The sequence below is a fragment of the Anopheles gambiae genome, chromosome X (assembly GCF_943734735.2).
Source record: "Anopheles gambiae chromosome X, idAnoGambNW_F1_1, whole genome shotgun sequence".
NCBI classification, from domain to species: domain Eukaryota; kingdom Metazoa; phylum Arthropoda; class Insecta; order Diptera; family Culicidae; genus Anopheles; species Anopheles gambiae.
The window spans coordinates 17,395,489-17,413,177 of record NC_064600.1 but is presented as its reverse complement, the minus strand read 5'-3'; the positions used below and the strand labels follow the sequence as shown (position 1 = coordinate 17,413,177).

At 39.2% G+C, this 17,689-nt stretch overlaps 1 protein-coding gene across 1 annotated transcript in view; it reads left to right on the top strand.

The window, feature by feature from the left end:
- LOC4576171 (probable cyclin-dependent serine/threonine-protein kinase DDB_G0292550) overlaps positions 1-17,689 on the top strand; it is an 80,861-nt gene that overhangs the window by 31,331 nt on the left and 31,841 nt on the right. The window lies entirely within an intron of this gene.

Genomic DNA, 17,689 nt, shown 5'->3' with positions numbered 1-17,689 from the left:
ACTTGCTACCGTGTGTCCTGACCAATCTGGACCCTAGCAGGTGCAATCGCGAACGTTACGGTTCGCTAATTAGTTGTCAATCGAGTTCTTGCCGTACTTTATTGCAGGGTTTTCGAAGTCATATTCGAATGCGCACATCATTATTCACCTCCTACACGATGATTTTCTACAGCTGCCATATATTGTATTCGCATCACAATAAACATTCAATTCTTCCACATAATTTTCAACGCATCACAAAGAACTGTCAAACTGAATCCAGCGTGAAGCGTATTGAAAATCATATAGAAGAACTAAAAAATTGTTATGATGCAAGTACAAAATTTGACAGCTATTGAAAAACCATTTCCTAAGCAATGAAAAATGTTGTTGACATTCTAAATTGACTCAAAAAATCGCCGTATATCTTTTTCTATCTTTTTCAGTTTGGTTTTTTTGCTTTCGTTTAACTTTTTTCGGTGTTAGCTTTTCAGTGTAATATCGCTTTTTCGTTAAAGTTTGTTTCTCAGTTTTAGATTTTTAGTGCAGTAGTTTAATTAAACATGACAAACATCGTCTCGAACTCGTCACTTTGATTTTGTCTGTGATATTTGATACCCACCAATACTATACCTTGTCTGTGAAACACTTCAAACTTTACTTAAGTACAATTTATTTCGGAACTATTTCAAGTTTAAGGACGTAGTTTCCCTTTTGTGCATTAAATTGTATGAAAAATATTTATTGCTTCGATTAATAGTGATTATATACAGGTGTAAACCGTTAATATATTATGAGTAGGGGAAAGATGGTAAAGACGGGCATCGCGGGAAAAATGAACACTGCTCATAAAAATTTACTTGATAAATGTAATTATTTAATAACTCAACAATCCAAACTGAAGATTTGAAAACACATTTGAAACTATGTTTGACACAATATCTGCAAAATTAGTTAAATTCATGAACAAAACAAATGCCTTACATTTTGGATTTTACGTTATGGTTGAAACGGCGCTTACAATTCCTAAATCAACTGCTGAACGAACGGACGTTGCAAATGACCAAGATGATTTCTATGCACGTTCCAGGAAGGGGAAAGCAACAGGCAATGTTCAAATACAGTAAACTTCTTCAATTTTCAACGATTTCTACAGGTGTCCATGTTTCCCGCATCAGGTATCTTATCGTCTCACCCAAATATGCCAAAACTACGCGAAAAAATAATTTAGTTGATAACAAAGACATTAAAATAAAATAGAAACATCAAAAATTCAAAAATTCAACACATTTTCTGATGAAATATGAGTGTCAGCTATACACAATTTCATGGTCGCTGTAATTATATATCTTTAGATTTTTAACAATTTTCTTTTTGTGTCTGTCTTCATCTAACTTCCCCTACAAAATGCATATATATGCACTGTATGTGTTTTGCCATGATCGTTTGTTTTATTTTTTCATAAATAAATTTGAATGATATTGAGATCAATATCAATGTGAATTAGTAGCAAATTATTTATTGACTATGTCGATATTAAAATTGATTATTAAATAAAAAAAAATATTTGAGTTACTATGTCAAAAATGTATACTTTAGAGGCAAAAATTTACGCACGCTGTCAAAAATTGATCACTTATAGCCACAATTTTGGCGTCAACGACTTGAAAAAGAAAGGTCTTTTAAGATACTGAATATTGCTCTTTTGCTTTGCTTTCTGGCTCACTTGTGTGAACATAAAAAGGAACTGTTTGACTTGAATAAGTTTGAAAATATCCTAACCAAAAACAGCCACATGTTTCAAAATCTACGTAGTAGAAAAAGGCTTTGTATATGATAGGGTACATCTCCTACTTTACTTAGATCATGGTATGAATATAGATTAATTTAATGTTTATACAATAAAAAAATTAAGATTATCAAAAGCAATATGAAGCCATCTCCCCCAGTCTTATGGTTCACGATTTTCATCCAGGTCAAGGTCGATCTCACGCATGGCAAATTCGTCGTAAAGTAGATGATTTTTTTAGGGATTTCTCATGAAATATACACTTCACGCGATGCTATTTGACGGTGTGCCTGGACGCCCGGTGACAGGGCAAACCTCCCCAGCACTGGCGTTACCTGCGAGGAAAATCGTGTAATGACACTAGCTCATTATCAAGCAACATGTAACTAGTATAGTTGACCATATTTACGACTCTCACTTTCTTCTTTCATTTCGCTGACTGCTACATCCTGCGAGCTTTCCGTTGCTGGAGGGCGAAGGGGGTCTTTCCAACGTCACTGATTTGCTGTCTTCATCTTGATCCATAGCTGATGACGACCAATATTCGGTGTCCGATTCTTTTATCATATGTGACGCAATATTGTCATCTATGCCTGTGGAAGATGTGGACCAATATTCCATGTCTGAGTCTTCTCCGATGACATCTTCCGATGTCTGTGATATAATTCCTCTCGATGATGTGGTCGAATATTCTGAGTCTGAGTCTTCTCCCATGGTATCTTCCGACGACTTTAACACAATATTGTCATCTATGCCTGTGGAAGATGTGGACCAATATTCAAAGTCTGAATCTTCTCCGATGGTATCTTCCGACGTCAGTGGCAAACTATCGTCATCTGTGCTAATCGATGAAGTAGTCGAATATTCCGAGCATGAGTCTTCTCCGATAGTGTCTTTCCCTCTCGAATGCGAATTTTCTTTCGAACGCTGCTTGACTACGCCAGTAGCTTCCGGCTCCAGATCGTCTTGAAGGCTACGCTTTTGTTTGCTCAGCAGCCCTGAACAACTCGCTCCATCACTCCCTTCCGGTGGGATCGAAGATCGACTGGCAGCTGTTGCATTACCAACATCCTGGGTGTCTCTCTCTAGCTCTGGCCTCTTGTCGGTGCTGTTATCGGTACTCGGTAGATTCTCGGTAAATAATTGAATTGAGACAACATTCATTTCTTGCACAAAATCACTTTCAAACTCGGATTCACTGAATGTATTGGTGTCGCAATTTTTCATTTTGATTATATCTGCTAATTATGTCTGTTTCCGATTAAAAATTAAACTACACTTCATACAACAATAATTCTAGTGGATTTTTTTTTTCAAGAATCCTATAGGGACAGCTTGAGCCCTGCTCAGGCTAGACTGTGAAGGTCCGCTCACCTAGCCAGATCAGTGTTTGTGGTAGAGAATGAAGGGGTTAAATAAGCTAGCTTAAGTCGGATTGAATATGACACATATTGATCACACACTGTCACGAAACACAGTTGTGCCTCTCGGCTAGCAAACAACGAACCGTTTTTATAATCAGTGATGTTCGTCAGCTTGTACGGCACAGCTCAGTATTTTTGATTTCTTGTAATAGTATCAAGATGCAAAACAGTAAAAGAGGCATGCACACAGTTTTACAATTGTCAATAAAAGAGCAGCTACTCGAATATACACCGTACACAGTCACAAATATTGTTGACAGGATTTGATCGTATTACTTCTGCGTTCACTTTTCCTAAGTCACATTTAAACGTCGACTCGGATTGATCACACGCTGTCACACCGCACAGATGTGCCTCTCGGCTAGCAAATAACGAACCTTTTTAATAGTCAGTGCTATTAGTCACCTTGTTCGGCACAGTTGTGTGTTTGATTCACTACTAATAGTATCAAGATGCAAAGGCACACAGTTTCCCAAAATAAAAGAGCTCCCTAATTCTATACGGTACACAGTCCTTAATATTATGCACAGGATTTGATCGGATTGCTTCTGAATTTCCACAAACACATTTAATCCAAACGAAAACCCGCTCCAGATGGACGACTGCTTAAAGTGAACTGCGCACGACGAATGAGACTATTGATCATGCGACTATACTCGCGTAGAATTTCTTGTCAGCAAGTATTTCGCTCTCGCCTTCTCTAAATATATAAATTAATATCTCTCTCTCTCTCTCTCTCTCTCTCTCTCTCTGTCTCTCTCTTTGTCGCACTTTTTGAAGCGAATGTCTTCTGTGCTCATCTGCATGGCTTTGCCAAACACACAAATGTATTACTCATCGATTCGGTGTGTGCATCGGCGAGTGTATTGTCCTCGTTTGCTATTGGCTACCGGGCAATAAAATCAACTAGCTCTGCCAGACGGAATGGGATATTGGGTAAAACGAGAAAGCATGTTTATGTCCATTCAGTCTTGATTTTACACGCAGCTGCAATCGGAATCAACGGCGTGCGAGTGTCCACGTGATCGCACTTTTTCGTGGATGAACGTATTTGTGTTTTTTTTTTTACTTTATGTGCGATGTTTGCGCTTTAGTAATACATAATCAGCAATTATTTTTCGGGCCAAAAAATTTCTGTTGAGATGTTTCGTTCGTTGCTATCTCCAGAGAGGGGTTTGGATTGGTGATGTGCTCTCTGGAGCACACCCACGACTCCGAGCCGACTCCAACTATTGTTAGTCCGAGTCAGAGTCGCCCGGAGTCGTCCGGAGCCTTCCGGAGTCGTTCGGAGTCTTTGGAAGTCGTCCGGAGTCGTTCAGAGTCGTTCGGAGTCGTCCGAAGTCGTTCGGAGTCATCCGGAGACATTCGGAGTCGGAGTCGTCCGGAGGCCGACTCCGGACGACTCCGAACAACTCCGACTCCGAACGACTCCGAACGACTCCGAACTACTCCGGACAACTCTGAACCACTTCGGACGGCTCCAGACGAGTCCGGGCGATTTCGGGCGATTCCTAACGACTCCGGATGATGCAGGGCGGATCTACCTTCCGGAGTCGATTTCAAATTTATCGGAGTCGGATCGGAGTTGATTCCGGATTTATGCAAACTTTACCTATCACTAGTTTGGATCAATAGCATACGCAAACGGTGGAATCAGTGGGAGGAAGTTTGAAAGTTTCGGATGAGCAAAACCAAATCGGGGGGTAAAATGAAAGGGAACGGACGAAATCGAAAGTAACTCAAATAATATTTCCACTATACTTTCGCTTGCAACAGAAAGGGAGAACAGAGATTGAATCTCGTCTTAAGTGGTAGACTGTCTAGCGAGCTTCAGGCTCAGAACAACAGTCCATCATCATCATTATCTGTTATGACGCTATTCGTGAAGAAATCATGGTCTTTTTGCGGCTAAACACGCTGACATTCTTGATGCTTTCGTACACTTCGAATGCATTGTACCGATAAATGCTTCGTGTTTTCAAGTAACCGATTTTGCGGATCGTTTTTTTATGTGCCTCAGGAAAGAGCAATGCCAATGCGAATATCGTAGACATTAGGGTTCGACAAACTTTTTTCCCCGGAATGAACCAAATTATATCAAATTGTTTGTAGAGTTCTACCTAGAGAGCCAAATTATTAAACGAAGAGCCATATAATTGATATGAAAATTGCAACCAATTGCAATTGATTTCAGGGTGTTGGTTTCAGGCATCATCCAGCAATCACGTAACATAAAAAATGCAAATTTTTAATTTGCTAACAATATCAAAGATATTTGTAGTTCACTATTTATTTGTGATCCATTGTCTTGAAAGTATTAAAATATTACTTACATCATCCATATGTTAAAATATTCCTAGTATCGAAGCTCTCAATTGCCTGAGCAAAATCAACATTAAAGAAATGTTCAATGACTAGCTTTTCATTCGTATGACGTTGTATCTTAAAATTTGTTAACAATTGGAAAATTTATAACGAATTGTTGAAAACAAAGGTTAGTTACATACTGTAACCAAAAACTGTAAACAGCTGGGCAAAACTATAATGGCCCGTTCTCCCAGTCCAAGTAGTGCTCTGGCAAAACTAACAGGTTGGCTGATAAGTCCCCGGTCTAACAAAGAAAAACACATTTTTTTGTCAAAATTCGTTTTTATTATTCAACATAGTTCCCTTCAAGAGCAATACAACGATTATAACGACCTTCCAATTTTTTGATACCATTTTGGTAGTACTCCTTCGGTTTTGCCTCAAAATAGGCCTCAGTTTCGGCCACCACCTCTTCATTGCAGCCAAATTTTTTCCCTGCGAGCATCCTTTTGAGGTCTGAAAACAAGAAAAAGTCGCTGGGGGCCAGATCTGGAGAATACGGTGGGTGGGGAAGCAATTCGAAGCCCAATTCATGAATTTTTGCCATCGTTCTCAATGACTTGTGGCACGGTGCGTTGTCTTGGTGGAACAACAAAATAACAAAAGTTGCTTGACAAAAGACGCTCTGTCTCACAAACTAATTGACATACAGACGTCAAATTTTGACAAGAATCATTTGAAGGTTGGTACTATATAAAAAATATGCATTTAATACTAGCGGCGCCATCTATGTGTCAGACCGGGGACTTATCAGCCAACCTGTTATGAAGGTGCTAAAGAGCCGCGATCTAGAATATTGATGGGAACTCGGAAACAGACCTTCCCGATTCCGATTTCGTGTTCAGAATCAATTCCGGAGCCGATTGAGTTGCTGGAAACGATTCCGATTCCGGATCCCGGATCAATTCAGAATTGGCTCCGGAACCATGATTGGGAATTGACTCCAGAATCCAGAATTGACTCCGGAATAAGAATCAGTTCTTGAATTGAAATAAGAAGTTTCAGAAGCAAAATCAATCCCAGAATCGCCATGTGAATGAATCGTTTACAAGTAAATTTTGATTATTTACGACTATTAATACGTTGCATCATTGGACGCCTATTCTTAGGAAGATACCGAAACTGATTCCGATTCCGAAACCGATTCTGATTTCAGATCCGATTTTGGAGCCAATTCCATAACCGATTCCGATTCGGAGCTAGCCCGGATCGATTCCGACGAAAACTTCATGTTTCCCTAATAACTAGCGCCGGTTGCTGCTCGCAAGCCGTACCTTAAGCGGTTATCACACACGGCTAAATACTGTCATATTCGATTGGAATTTATCCTTCAAACGCGGGCTTTGACATCGTAACTGTCGTATGTGTAGTATCCCATTTGCTGCCAAGACAATGGATCATGATTACGTTTGTTTAATGATATTTTATGCTTCTTCAAAATCAATAACCTTATAAATGATTTCTACTACTTTGTTTTGATCGTTATTCATACATTATATTAACATATTCTATCTGATAGATAAAACCCAATTTGGAGCAAAACCGAATCGTTCAAGTCCAATTAAGATTTTCAGAACGGCGTTTATCTGTCAAGCACCATCTGACAAATAAACTCCTTCGGAAAAGGCAGGGTTTTGCTGTGTGTGATAACCGCTTTCCCGATCGTGTGCGCACTGTGTGCGAATACCACAAATACCACAAAACTGTGTGAGTAACTTAGTTGTACTGCGAACGAGTAGAGAATTCTAGTGATTTATTCTTCACTTTTTCCTTATGTATGTGTGTGTGAGTGAGAGAGAGGGCGTGTGTGTGGAAACACATGCATTTTATCGTAACACATGATGAAATGCTGATGAAATATGCACACGCAGTCGAAACAGATGCGGAATGGACAAATTATCTAACGTGACTATCGAGTGCCAATATCCGGCAGTCTGGATACCGGATCGCGCGAAGAATCAGTTTACAACTCCGGATCAGAGGGGCAGTAATTAGATTTTGGTATCGACTTGCAAACTCGCCAGCTCGTGCGTATCGTACGTGACACGCGCCAATGCACTCTCGAAATGGGCGCTCGAGTCGTTAAGCTGTGCCGATTAGTTTATAATGCTCGGAGGATTTAAACTGTTTTTTTTTTTCATTTCCCTCTCGCTTTGGTAACCTTTTCCGTAACTCCAACGTGTCACAATAAGAGGCTTACCGAGCCGAGCAGAAACGTGTCGGACAGTGTCCATGATTTGTATATGTAATTTTGAAAGACTCCCGTGTCAACGTTCCCATCCCGATGTGTTCAGAGGTGGTTGATAAATTCCCGGCCCCTTACCACCCATAATAGTCTGTTTCGTCTCAGCCGACTAGGACGAAATAGCATTGGCGACCGGATCCGGACGCAAATCAAATCAAGTCAATCAATTTCACGAATATTTCCGCTCCAGGGATGTCGGGGTGTGAAGGGAAGGATGATGTGATTGTAGCGTAAAATGGGGCTCAAACGAAACGGAAAATTCGGCTTCGGCTTCTTCTGGGCCCCATGTGACGATGCTACAGGTCGTACATCCCTGAGGACGAGGGAGAGAGTGAGTGTGAAAGGGTAAAGGGTATGACCGGTGATACGCTGCGGCAGATGAAGATCAATTTTCCGCAAGCTTCGTTTGCGTGTGTACGCTCCCGATGCGGGTTGTTTCGCGCACGGGGGCGGCGAAGGCTTTAACAAAGTTTGTGTTTTCGACGAATTCCTTATTGCGCGCAATTTACCAACACTCCTCCCTTCCTCTATTCGTTGAGAGGATGAGGAGGAGGAGGATGAGGAGATAATGGAGGGATGAGAGGGGATGGAGGGCTGGAGATTCAGAAAGGGGACTGAAACATCCTTAACACCCGGCCAACGATATCTCTGGTGAACTCTCGAACCTTCGTGCGGAACTTTTTGGGGCTCACCGACGGAAGGTAAGTAAGTAAGTATGTATGCGTCACCAAGCTAGCTGAAATTCCACACCACATTTGGACTTGGGCTTGCGAAATCGCCCGAAGTGGAAAATGGTTGGAATGTTTGATTAGAATGCGCCACATACATCAAGACCCTAGCCGCGAGATTGGCCATGTTTCATATCCGTCGTTGCCCGGAAAGAAAGGCGAAGATAGTCTGTTTACACCTTTTTCCCCGTCTACTCCCCATCCTTTCTTCCTTTTCTGTGTATCAAATATTTATATCTAGGGGTAGTCGGGGTTGGTTCGACACTGCGGGTAAGTTCGACACCTTGCCGTTTTTGTATTTATAGAACTTTTTGAAGACAAAAAACTTATACATATTATTTATGTCAACTGTTTCGAATATTTGAGTCACATTTCACTGATCAGAAACCTGTCAATTGTCAAAAAACAACAAAATAAACACATGGTGGTTCTGATTGACAGCCGATGTAAGTTTTTACTTCTGGGACTTAAGGAATTGTGGCGTTATTTCAACAAAATTATAGTTTCCATGTTAATAGTATTGTTTTATAAATACTGTTGATTAGTTCTGTATCACAAGGCGTAATTTTTACATTAATCTATATAATATAAAATGTCACTAAAACTTGTGCGGCCAATGGGGGTAAATTCGACACCCCACTTGGTAGTAGTGTAATGCTTATTTGTAGCATGTTAACTTTGTTTATATCGTAATTTGAAAGTGCCTGTATTTTATAAAGATGTCCCTTAACGATGTACGACAAACGTAATAATCAAGCTGAACAAACACGCAATTAAAAATACCGTAGAAGCTTTAAAATTCAAGATCAACAAACCAAGGAAGTTATAATTATGGAATTTAGCTATTATTCTCTCACAGAACGTTTGCCAAACTCGAACTCAAAACATGTACTTTGTATATGGTTTAGGCTTATGAAAATTAATATTGTTATGGCTTTGACCGTATTTTAGGCTTACTTTAGGACGGGTAGGCTTAACTGAAGAAAAAAATAGTTGCTGGTTTGGAATCAAATTGACCGATGTTCACCTTTTGGTTTTCGAGTTGGCAGAGAAAAATAAAATTGAACACCCTTCGATTTTATAAAAAAAGAAAAAGATTACTGGAAGATGGCCAGGTTATTTTTTTAAAGGAATCTTAACCAATTATTCCGTAAACCAGATGCTATCGCCGCAGCTTCTACTATATGGAGTCTGGTCCGATGCTATTTGAAATGAAATTTTTGTTCTTGCTTGTATCTTCATTTTTTTCGTATATTTCAATACTGTTTTGTGTTAATTTTTCGTAAAATTGGTACGAAATACTTTGTTGAACTTCAATGAAAACTACAGGCCATCAGAGTTTGCTATTTTGAACGCTAAAACCAATGTGTCGAAATCACCCCCAAGGTGTCAATTTTACCCCATCATGGTGTCGAACTTACCCGCACTGCAGTCGTGACGCAACAAAAAACACACTTTTTTATTTTTATCAAAATGTTATCAAAATCAATCCAGGAACCGTAGTTTCTCTTAAGATGGTACATAATACACCAAAAAAGCTTTTTTCGATGTCTACTAGTAAGTTTACATTGGCAAAAGTATTGCAATCAGAGGAAAACCTTAAGGTGTCGAAACTACCCCCAGTTCCCCTACCTGTATTGCAACCAGGCGTTCAGTATTCCGGGCAAGTTGTTAGCTCTCTTTTGCGCATTCACTCTATAAAGGATCTCTGACTTTTGGGCTGTCTCTTCGGAAACCAAAGCATTTATCTAACAACCCAATCGCCCACCCCTTTTGGCTTGGAGTGATTATTTCACCTGTCAAGTGCCCATCCTCGACGTCGAAGCTTCATCCCGGGTGACATCTGTAGTGCACTTTCTAGACACTGAGGCGTTTATACGCCAATTTCTACAAAATTTAACAAGTTCGTGTACGTGTGCCAGCTATGGGAGCTAATTATAAGCCGGCAAACGATGCTCATTTACAATACACATACACACACTCACACACACGCACGCGTGCTCGTATCCTTATCTTCTCGTACGTCTCGTAGAGTGTACTGCGGCACCTGTCGTATGGTGGGCCGATCGCTTCGTTTACCTCATTCGTCACACGTCTGACGCTGCTGGTGCCGCAAAGCCCGTTGTGCAAATCCAACTTAATTCCATTAAACTTTCAGTTTACCGGATAATTAAGATTGATTAAGCCTGGGCACACACAAACATTCTGCTGCCGCCTCCCACACTGGGCGCGAGCGTACCCGAAATTGGATGGTGGGCCAACCCGCCCGGCTCTGACGGTAACTGATTGGATCTCCCATGAAGCATCCCGTTCGCAAGTGGGACCGCGCGGTGAGGTTGCTTTAGGGGTGGTGGTGGATTAGGAGGCATCCCCAAGCAGCCAGCGATGAGACAGCTCAAAATTTTCGCATCCTTGCCTCAGCGCAAACAGCGATCTCTCGTGCACGGGACGACAGTGGGCACGGAGGCGATGACGTTGCGCGAAAGTTATATCTTCTTCCGTACCAACGCCTGGGATTCCCGGGGAAGGGGAAATTGGAAATATTTGGCACGACAGTGTAATAAAAAAATCATCTCAAAGCACCAACAGCCAAAAATATATTTTTGCAATAGATCACACAGACGCTCCATGTGCCACATCATTTGAGAAGATGATTTTGAGAGAAATTGCGGAGAAGAATTAAGGGAGAAGAGGGAAGAAACACATACGAAATCTGATCCGCTCTGGATATCAATTTTATCGCTTCACTTGGCAGTTAAAGTCAAGACAGCACACACACACACATACACATAAAATATACACAACAAACACTCCACCTTCACCACCATTTCGGTTAAAGCGTTTTACGAATGTCATCTCCGAGACCGAGGAAGTTTCTCGATCCCGGTGGGCAGAGATAAAGCGGAAAGCCCCTGGTGTCACTGCAGGATTTAAAACGCCATTTATTCTACGAGTCATACTTACGGGTCGGTTGGTCTATTCCCTTCGTCTTCTTGGCGCTAAGCTGTCACACTCTTCTATATCTAGATGGGGCACAGCAAGTGTTATTGCCATTCTACGCACTGCAACAGAAAGATATGTCAAATTTATCTGGCTTGATGGACGGTTTTCTCCTTGCCTGCTCGATTACATTAACGTTGCGACTGCTTGCAAAGTTTTCCGTCAAACCTCTGCTACGTAAAGCAACGAGCCTTTGAAGCCAAACGGAACTACAGACCCAGAACGGAGCAACTTGGTAGCATTGAAACAAGGGAGTGAGCTAGTCTCCTGTTTACAAGTTCGAATTATGCAATCCGTCGTGCAATTCTTGCTGCCATCGTCTCTCGTGTTTTACCAGACGTGGTCCAGTTCTGGCAGTTGCACTCGGTCGAGCGCCGGTCTAATCTGCACCGTTAAGTGCTCGCGGCTGCGTCCTGTCCCGAATATGTCCCAAGAATTTCTCTCCGGAATGCTACCTTCCCAGGGGAGGGAGATATTTAATAAGCCCAGCCCCCTCCCTGGTAAGAGTACAGAAACGGGCGCTAAATGTAGCATCGTCAGCAAATTCCATTAAAAGCATCAACAACCCTCCCATCCATTTGCAAGCGCTCCCAGCGGACGCACATCTAGCCGCAGGAACGCACAGCATAATGGGGAGGGCGAAAGAGAAAGACCTGATGGTAGAAAAAGCTACTGTGCCAGAGTTGCTATTGCTAGTAAGTGCATGCACACACACACACACACTTTTACATTATACTGCACAAAACCGCACTCCACTGCTACCGGTTCGATAGCGCAGCGATAGTCCTTTTTTTGTATGGACGCATTGGAACGATGAGTACCCGACGTTCTTTCCTCCTGTTATCTCTTTGCCAACGCCCACCCTCCGGTGCAGTGCAATCTTTTTCAAACTAGCCAGGAGGGGGTGAGTTTGATCAGATTTAGTAATTACACTGTCGGCGCTGGCGTTCGATAGTGCCTTGCGATCGATGCCACAATCGCTATATACGCTTTTTGCTTAACTGCGGGGCAGGAAGGGTAGAAGAGAACAAAGTATGCAAACACATTGACAAGGAGCACTGTACACGCTGGGAAGCTGTACCGTACACCTGCAACTGTTGTAAACTGTTGCCGTAAAGCATATAAGTACCTTAGTGCTTACACCATTATATTCTGCTTTTAGTGCTGTTGATGTTTAATGCTTTGTTTTTCTTCGCTCATTCGTTGGTAGAGTTCAATATACAGTACAAACTGTTTTTTGTCCCCAACACCTTTACCATCTTCTTCAACCCCTCCTATATTATCCCCGATATTAGGTATAAGGAGGGAAGGGTAAACGGTACATCATCATCATCATTTCCACATTTACTGGCGATGAGATTGCAACCCGCAGTGTTAGTGAGCAGTATGTCCCTTACTTACTCGGGTTGGAGTCGGTGGGGTATAAGCAGACATGACACATGAAAAAGGCATGTTCGAACTCGGTTTGCTCCTGCCATAAGTAACGCAATAATCAATGAATACGTGAAAATAAACTGTTTCAACTTTACACTATACTTGTTCAATCAACAAATTTAAAAACATGTATGCAGCGCATGTCTCAAACAATTAATGTAAAGAGTTCGCATAGATTTTTTTCTTTATAATTAGTTGTAATCGATTTTATGGCGTACTGAATGGCATACATTCAATAATGGTGGGGTAGATTCAATAATATGAGAGTACAAAATCGATGGAAACTCTGTAATGTACAGCAAATCAAAATGTTGTAATATTTTTGATAATACAGTCTATGTTGCTTAATTCTTAAGTCTTTCTGAAAAACAACTATTTTAATCTCTATGTGACTAAATTTTGAACGTAAGTCAATCTTAATTCTTAAAAATCGTTTAATGTATAATTTTATGAAGAGCAATCAAAACATAAACACAAAACAAAATATTATATATTGACACATCTTTACTGGTACATAGTGCATTGTGAAAGAGTTTAAAACTTCATTAATTGTTTCACAGATAGTAATGCAATTATAGAATTTGTAATGCTATTCTTATGTAACATATACGTTAAAACAGAACCGACCCGAACCGACCGCTTTACGATCAAAAGTGCCTAATTCTCCAAAAATGATCGAAGAGTTTCGCGTAAAATGCTAAACAGATAAACTAAGACCAAAACTGCCAAATAGATAAATCAAGCAACGAACCGTATGCGGATCGTGAGCCGTACTTTGCCCATTGCTATACTAGGGGCACACATTCGCTGGTTTTGCGATTTGAAGCGACTATCTTTTTTTAATCTGCATTAATCAGCTGGAGCCTCCAAACAACAACAAAAACGTGAAATCAAAAACAGCAAAGTAGCTAACACGATTCAATCAAAGATTCATTGGATAAATGTCAAATGCGTTAAAAAAATCGAGTTGCTAATTAAATTATTATGATTATGATTTTAAACTAGTTATAGCCGTGAACGGTCGTTCATCTATCGACGCCTGTTGGCGTCATTTTGTTCATTCAACAAGTTCCTTTTACATTATTAAATTTGTTTGTTTTAAATATTTTATATAATTATAAAATAAGAGATTGCGAGATTTAGCGCCATCGCTTTTTATCTTTTTTTTTCATTCAATTCAAATTTGTTAACTTAATCTAACTTAACCTAACAAAAAAATAAATTATGAACTATTATTTACATCAACAAGAGCCCTTAGAAGAAGGAACTCAGATTGATGTGGTTTTTCTTTGATCCGTTCGGTCATTTCATAGGCGATTTCAGTTAGAGGTAAACCTAAAGTGCCAGATTATACAATTCTTTGAAGCTCATCCAGCGTGGGGCATTCGCGAATAGACTCAAAAAACGATTTCATCCCACCTGGACTTTGCGGTCCCACCTGCATGTTTGTGTAAGCACTACGTTGCCTTACAGGGATGCCATACGTTACCACTGGAAAGATTATCTGCTTATATACAGTAATTTGGTTTTTTGGACACAGCCGGGAATTACGATTCAGCAGATGGTAAAGTTTTTTCAGTAGTGTGATCATTCGAGTTGAAAGTTCCTTAGTGTAGTGGTTATATAGGAGGTTATTATCAAACATAAGATCCAGATATTTCACCTTCTGAAGCCAAGTGATTGATATTCCACCCACAATTAGCTGATGAGTAGTGGGTTTCACTAGTTTACAGGGTTTCTCAAGCCAGCTCAACATCGTAACACTATTTTTCGAACACGTTAAACGATTGTCAACATCGTACATACAAATCGAATCCGTAAACTCTTTTCGATTTGGTAACACTAGGTTTTGAACGCGTAAAATCCCAACTCGAATCTGGAAAATATATGTTGGCTGTCTTGTCACCCATTATAGCATTTGGATATTACCACCGGATGATACTTGCTTCCAAATCAACTTATTTAGATCTTCCCAATAAAAAAGGTATAAGAATGAACAGAGTAGTTGTTAATGCTTCAAAAATCAAACCCAATGCTTCAAACAAAAACCGATGTCAATGCTTCAAACAAAAACCAAAACAAATAACTAATGACTGATTTACAAAGACAGAACGTAGCTACTTTTGAAAAACTAAATCAGCTAACGAGCACAATTTTTGCAGCACACATTTTTTTTAAATTTTATAATTCATTATCAAAATTGCGTACAATTAGAGTAGAGTATAATTATTTCGTGTGGAGGAGTAATTTGTATTTATGTCATTGCAACATCATATATTTGCAGACATATTTCATTAAAGAATGGACCTACAGCTGATTTGCTTGCTGTGACAGTACTTACCTACAGCGTATGTCAGCTTCAACGTTCAAGAACTTATTTATATTTTGAAAGCATTATATTTTGTTATGGGTAAACAACGTATTCAAAACTAGATAGGATACTCAAAAGAACATGAAAAATATAGTAACTTTCAATATAAAACAAATAGATAATCTTCAATTTACAATTGATCTCTACTTTCTATAAAACTCACTTATATCAAACTTGTAACAATTATGAATATAACTCCCCCTTGTACACTAAAAATATTTTCATCAGATCACTTACCCATCCTTTTCGAAACTATCGACAGTAAAATTATCAGCAAATCCCCTTATGGGATGCCAAATTATGCCGCAGCAAACTGGCCTCTATTTAAAAACATCATTAACAGCCGTATTAATCTCGCCTCACTAAACCTCCAAAGCATAATTAACACCTTCCAAATCGATACAATGGTGACGTACTTAACCAAAACAATCACTTTGGCACAAAATAATGCTATACCAGTATTCTACCCAGTTAGATTCACCTTAGTGTTACCTGAAAACATTAAATCTAAAATCAAATTACGAGACTCAGTAAGACGTAGATGGCAAAGAAACAGAAGAAACTTGACACTTAAAGATCAATACAACGAACTAGCGAATAAAATTAAAAATGATATATCTCAATACCGAAACATGTCATGGTCTCGAAATTTAACAAAAATTAATTCTTCTAAAAACATAAACAATAGTAAAGCTTTACTCCTGAATAAAAAAAAAAAAAAATAAACAATAGTAAACTATGGACATCTATAAAAATAATCAAAGGCTGCTCTACCACCATTCCTTACCTCAAGCCAAACGATAGAATACTTCTCACGCCAAAGGAAAAAAGTGAAGCATTAAAATCTCGTTTTGCGAATGCCAATAATACCACTTTAAATAGTCCAAGTCCATTAACTGCACAAATTGACCCTTTAATAACCCAGTTTCTTAACTATCATACAGAAAGAGGAAATATAAATCCGCCTCATCTTGTGAAGCCAAAGGAAGTTTATAAAATTATAAAAACATTAAAAACGAAAAAGTCGATTGGTACTGACCTTATTAGTAACAACGCACTAAAACATTTACCAAGAAAAGGAATCATTTTGTTATACTTTATCTTAAATAGCTGCTTAAAATTAAACTACTATCCCGAAAATTGAAAAATAGCGAAAATCATTCCCATAGCAAAACCAAAAAAGGACCCCAAGATTCCGGCAAATTACAGACCGATAAGCATACTAAGCTGTATGGATAAAATCTTCGAAAAGATCATATTAAAAAAGCTAGATTCTCAAAGCAAGTCTCATAACGTCATCCCTTCTTTCCAATTTGGATTTCAAGCCAATTTTGCCACCACTCACCAATTTAATAGACTCGCTAATACTATAACATCGAATCGAAATATTAAAAAATCTACAGGATTAGTTACACTTGATCTAGAAAAGGCATTTGACACAGTATGGCACGATGGACTAATATTCAAATTGATCAGCAACAATTTTCCCCGCAAATTAATTCTTCTCATTAAATCCTTCTTGTCGAATCGATCTGGCTCCGTTCATCTTCATTCTTATCATTCTGTTTTATTCATTCATTCACTAAACCCTTTAAACCACTTGCCGGCCTGCCCCAAGGCAGTGTGCTGTCCCCAATACTTTTTAAAATATTTACAAGCGATATACCTAAAATGAAAGGAGTTAAGAAATACGCCTTTGCTGATGATTTTGCTATAAGCTCGTCTAGTTCCAATCCCGATAGCATATTGTGTAGCCTCAACAAAGGCATTCGAAAATATGTGACCTTCTGTGAGCAGTGGAAACTAAAAATTAACGATGGTAAAACGGAAGCAATATATTTCACGAGGTGCCGAAGCGCGAGAAATCTCCCAAATAGTTCACTTATGATAAATAACAACGAAATTCATTGGAATAACACCGTAAAATATTTAGGAGTAGTATTAGATAAAAAGCTTACATTTCAAAAACACATTGAAGAAAAATTAGTCAGCGGCACAAATGCGGTTAGAATTCTTTACCCATTTATTAATAGAAACTCTTAATTGAATTTACGAAACAAACTTATTATGTACAAATCGTTAGTAAGACCTATAATTACCTATGCATCACCAATATGGAGAAACAGTGCAAAAACACATATAAAGAAAATGCAGATATTTCAAAACAAATTCTTAAAACGAATACTAAATCTCCCGCCTTGGTACAGTACAATCATTATTCATAGAAAAGCTAAAATTGACAGGATTAGCGAGTTTATAGAAAAAATCAATATTAAATATCGATCTAAATGCACAAATAGTGGCATACATACACTACAAAACCTCATCTAAAACGATACTACTATTTGTAAA